The sequence below is a fragment of the Apaloderma vittatum genome, unplaced genomic scaffold, assembly GCF_000703405.1.
Source record: "Apaloderma vittatum isolate BGI_N311 unplaced genomic scaffold, ASM70340v1 scaffold14667, whole genome shotgun sequence".
NCBI classification, from domain to species: domain Eukaryota; kingdom Metazoa; phylum Chordata; class Aves; order Trogoniformes; family Trogonidae; genus Apaloderma; species Apaloderma vittatum.
The window spans coordinates 35,892-41,969 of record NW_009726823.1 but is presented as its reverse complement, the minus strand read 5'-3'; positions in this window follow the sequence as shown (position 1 = coordinate 41,969).

Genomic DNA, 6,078 nt, shown 5'->3' with positions numbered 1-6,078 from the left:
GGAATGGTTCGTGCTGAACTAGAATAAAAAGAAAGCCAGATATCATGGAATCTCAGCAGTGACAAGAGATTTTTCAGACTCAAAAAGGGAAAGTGGATCTGCCTTCCTCTGAAGAGGGTGTGGTGAAGTAAACAAAAGAAGAACTTTCCCCTAGAAAGACCAAAGAAAAGAGGAACTGGTGTCTATTCTGTATTCAGCCTGAAAATATCAGGACCCCAAACCCTTATTTAGGATTTTTGCTCACATTAAGTGAATTTGACTGAAAAAACAGAATGTCTGCTTTTTTTTCCTGCCTTAATCACTTCATCAACAAAATCAGTGCTCTAACCTCATGAATGAGAACAAACGTAGATCAGGCTTAGGTTAAATTAAGCCTTACAGTCTTACAAAAAAAAAAAGAAGGAAAAACAGAAGGAAGAAATAGTTTTTGAAGACCACAGGAAAAAAAAAAACAAAAAAAACAAAAAAGAGGAAGGGAAAAGAAAATAATTATTTAGTACAGGTATATCAGTGACAGGCTCTTCATAGACTACATTCTCCTCCACAAAGTTGGGAAAAAGAAGAGATACAGAGTCACCTTTATATATGTAGATAGATCACACCAGTTTGATATCTGGTATAAAGTATTTTTTAAGGTGATTGAGGAATCCAAATCTCATCTTGAAATTCAATTATAAAAAACCCAACTATCCTCAAAAGAACTAAGCGATTCTCTTCCAGCCACTGGGAGACAGTAGATAGTCCTCACAGCAGGGCTGGTATACTTGAGACCAAAGACATCACAATATCCCTATGCTATTTTATATAAGAAAATTTCACATTTGGCCACAAAAATGTGTGCATCACAGCAAGTTTTAGTGGCATATTTGCTTTATTGTTAACAAGTGGCAAATTAGCATTAGGTGGTGATTTACATTTATTAATTAAAACAAAACTGACACTTTAAACATAATATACCAAATAAGATACAAACAAACCCAGGAATTCTGCAAAAAACCCACCCCACTGGATGGCCACAAAATACAAATATTCAATGTACTGAGGGGCAAGGCAAACAAATGCAACGCTGACAAAATTAATTACCTTCAACACAAGAATGAGTACTTCATTAAAAACATGGAACATCAATAAATAAATTTATGAAGATACACGCTAAGTATCTCATGAAGGATGAACACCTGAAGTTAAAAGCAATCATATAAAATAGGTATTGTAACAGTTGTAGAATAATCAGAACTTTACACATCAGACCCAAATCCATTCACGCTTCTGCCAGAAATCCAAATCCAAATACCGAACGGTGGTAAGCCATGCACTACTATTTAGAACTTAAGGTCACTAATCAGCTATATTAAACTGAATATTTGATTTGCTGACTTAAAAGCTGATGTTCACAATGGAGAAATATAATTTCTCTATTGATTATTTTTGTAAAGAAAAAACAGTAATTAAGGTATAATCTGAATAAGCAGTTTTCTAGCAACATGAAATGGAATTGGGCTAAGTAGGATCCTCCAAAACTGTGTATTCCAGAATAATGTAACAAAAACCTACCCAGCTAGTATGCAAGAGTAATCTCTTATATTGTAAATACTGGAAAGAAAATACCAACCAAGCAACTGCTGAATACAGCTAGAGAATCTTTTATCTAACATTTCTTCCAACAACACAATTAAGTAACTCAAACCTTACTCAACAAGTTGGAAAATAAAATACAACAAGCAACAAAACCATCACAAGTTGGAATGAGGTGTACTTGAACGGCAATAAAACTATGTTCACCAGTCACCGAAACCAATTTCACTGAAGATGAAAATTCTACCATCATACAACCCATACAGTTATCCATAGTTTAGTTGAACTGAAAAGAATTAAAGTTGCAAAAAGTGCTCTTAAAACCACATTTTTATCAGTCAAGACTAAAAAAACCCTTGTAACAATCTGCTCTTTGCACATATACAAAGTCTATGTGATGGAAACTAGCACTTCTTCAGAATTTTGCAATACACAGACAATACCATTACACTCAGATTAATTACACAGCCTACATTGGTGTGCACTGCTACGTGCCTTGTTTATTAGTTTAAACTACTGCTGTCACATCTCCTCCTTCCACCCATTCAACAACGCTTGTCTTGAAAACATTCCTTTTGTTCGCGGCATTTTACGCACTAACTCTCAGTTGCAAAGGTGAATTTAAGAGCTAGTCTCTCTCAGATGACAGAGAACTTTTGTGACACTTGAAGACTGGATCAGGTCTCAAAATATTCTTTGGAGATATTCTGCCCACGAACCTCGCTACCTGCAGCACACGTGGAAGAGCTCAAGCGGCCACTGCCTGCACCACTGCAAGCCCATGGAGCTGCCCATGGCCATCGCTGCTGGCTCGGTCAAGGGACCATCCTTTGGGGGGAGCTTCTCAAATCCTCTCTGGAAAGTGCAACGGCTCTTTGAGTCTCTTCAGCAAATTTGAAACAGTTCTGCCTAAATGTTTGTTTCATAGGTAGAAGACTGAAAGAGTGGTAAAGCACCTCCGCCTGCCTACCTCCCTGGAGTGATGTGCAAAACTGAGGGTTTAATTACCCACATAAGCATATACTCAAGTTGCTGCGTATTAAGAGACTTCAGTTCTGAAACTACCTAGGGTGTGGGCATCACGCATAGATACAAATCTGCATAAGATATGATGACATAAAGAGTAAGCCTTATGCTATGTCGTTTTTCCTACTGAACCTGCTATTTTTCATAATTCCACTGAACTTAATACAGTTCCAATGATTCCATGTTCCTTTCTAGCACAGAGATATTCCTTGTATAACAGATATTCACAAAACCAGAATGGGAATGCAAACACTCTCAAGCTGGATCTCAAAACCAGCTTTCTCCTTGTTTCTTTATACGGAACTTTACCTTTGACTTTTTTTTTTTTGAATAAAAATGAATGGAAGAACCTTAGTAGAGCACATTAGGAAGGAGCGGCAAACAGTAAAAGAAAGTAAGTCTGTCATAGCATCAGACATTGGTATAGAAATAATTAACAAAAAATCACATCAATAAATTTCACTGTAGATGTACAGTAACTAGATTAGGGTACTGAGGCTTCACAATCCCTTGATAGCATTCAGTCCCGTTTTGAATCAGCTCTTCTTTAGCAAAGCAACTTTTTATATTTGTGTAACTTACTGAGTTCTCACAAAATACATGAGTGTGCTCACACACATGCCCTACGTATATATATACACACACACACACAGAGAGAACTGGAAAAACAGGTGTGAAATGGAATAATCATATAATCCTAATTTTACACATGAACACTAAGGAATTTAGGCTTTTAAGTTAAATATTTGTCAACAAGGCATCCAGAGGATGACGCTAGCTAAGTTTAGGCTCATCAGTGAAGTGCATCAGCGGTGCATAGTTCATCTGGGGGTTTTGTCTTCAAAATTATCAATACTTTGATTCTTGAGACATTTTCAAACACTTCCCTTTCAGTATATGTATCCATGTGGTTTTTTTTTCTCCCAGGAAAACCAAGGCATAAAAGCAGGGAAAGGGTTAGAGCACGAGGGTTTGGACTGAAGTTGTTAATAAATTAAAATTGGGAACTTCCTGACATGTGTAATGTACTGAGAGATGCAAAATTCAGAGACTATCTCCCTTAATGGTTTATTTTGTCTTTAAACAATAACAAATATTCAGCTCAGCAGGGTCATTATGAAAACAAATCTACTATTTCCTAATATTCCACTGAGATGGAATTGCAGCGATCTGGGCTGGTAGCTTGTGTGACACAGTCTATGGTCTGTAACATCAGAGACTTCAGAAGCCTATGTCATTCAGTTACAAAACCAGTTGATAAAGTGGAAACATATCAGGTCTCTGATAGTCTCACTATACAGTAGTAAACTGCATAGTCAATTGTATTTTTCTTTTTTGCTTATATTTAATGCAGATCTAAACACATACACATTGCCTAATGTTACTATCAACAGTCATTTATGTTTCGCTAGACCTTCTCGTAAGGCCAAATTAAAGGTTCAGGAAGTCTTTTTAAAACTCTTCTTTCAGTTTAGGTTAATTCCTTGCCATCAATCATCAAAACGCAAATATAGTAAATGATGTGACACTTGAGCAATTTACTAAATGCTGCACTGGAAGCAGTTACACAAATGGCTTGAAAAGCAGAAATTGCAGTAACTGTATGTGGATTGATCTGAAACTAGGAAACCTCCCACCTACACTTCAAAGGAGAATCAGCCAATATGCTTTTTCTACAGTTACTGCAAGCCTGGAAAACCTGAAAGGTATTTATTTTCTTACTAAGCCTTCCCTTTGTAGAAAGTATTTTCAATAAATGATAAAATGCATTTTTCCAGCAGAAAAAAGAACTGGGAATTCATCAAGACAAAGAAATTGGTTCCTCAGTAGATTCATTAACTGATCAAACTTATCCTGGACTTCTACCTTTTTTGATGGAAACTCAGCTTGCAATAATTCAGTCTACAGACCTCCATGGTCCAAGTCCAGGGCAAATTTTCTAAAGCAGGCTTATCTAGGCAAAGGATACAGGATTCTAATTTCTCTAAGTATAGATATGAATGTGTCAAAATATGGATCCTAGAACCTAAACTACCTAGAACATAATTTGGCTGTGGTTTGTCAGTTCTAGCTATAGTTACGTTATCCATCCTACCATTCTCAGTAGCTATTTTACATAAATTATAAAAAAACAAGACTACACTGAACGAAGAATATTTTCTAAAAATATTTTGTATAAAAAGTGTAAGACAATTCCACACCATTGAACTAATTCTAAAACATAAATAGTTTGTGGCCTGCAACATGGCTGCATCAAGTTTCTTGAATCTTTCATTTTCCAAGATTGGTACCTGCTTTGGAAATGCTTTTCTTTAATCATGGTTTCTTCAAAATTCACTGCACTGATACTCATCACAAGTTTTGAGAATGCCAATAATGATCATAATACTACCACACAACACTATATTATATTTTGCATAAGCTACAAAGAAATTACATGAATTGATACTAATGGCATTTGTGAGTTTAAGGTAACCGTTTCTGACAAAAAGAGTGTATTTATTGTGGGAAAGGCACAATTCAGTTCTTTCAGATTGTTCTTTCAAGTGTAACTAAGATGGTGTCAGTACTTCAGACAAAAATTTCACAAAAGAAATTACCACATTCAGATATAAGTTAAGTGATTTGGCTTGTGAATGGTTTTAATATACTGTGTAACATGTTAAAAAAGCAAAAACTTCCAGGGCCTGACTCTTTTTGCCAATGAATTAGTGTGAAGGCTGTTACTAATTTCAAGAGGCTGCTGTTCAGAGCCCAAGAATACGTAAAATTGCAAAAAAGCATGTAAGGTGTTAACATATAAACACGGAGCACAGTTACTCCATTATGCGCTCATATGTAACCTGTGCTATTTGCACAGGAACAAGAATTAAAAGTAAGTCACTACTTACATCAAGTTCTACTGTCCTAATAACATAGATTTTTATGGAACTCTTTTTTTTTTTTTTTGTATTGGATACATCAAGAAGGCTGTCTTCAAAATAAGAGTTCAACATTTAGGTAGGATAAGTGTAGACTTTGTCCCTCCTTCAGGAAATGAAGGAAGAGGAAAAAAATAAGCAGGATCTTTGGAAACCTTTAAAGACAAAAAGCACAAAACTTTTAGATATGCTAGTTGTAGTGGAGCACAGGAAGAGGAAGACAAGTATTTCTGAACAAAAAGAAACTTAATAAAATGAAGATATTATATCTGTCCTTATAAATACATAGAAATATTAACACGTTCTTATTAGAAAATGGAACATGGAAAGCCACAAACAAAAATCTTGGTTTTCGTCTTACATGTGAAACAGAATTCTCAGGTAGCTTTTTCCACTTTGATTCTTTAAAAAAACTCCTAGAAAGTAACTAGAAAGTCCAATTAGGATATTACTGTTAAAGAATTCAAAGGGATCCAGATTTTTGCACTTTTAACTAGGGATTTATAATGAGCTGCCTATGTTGTTTTCACTTGGAACACAGCATCTAAGTTACTGT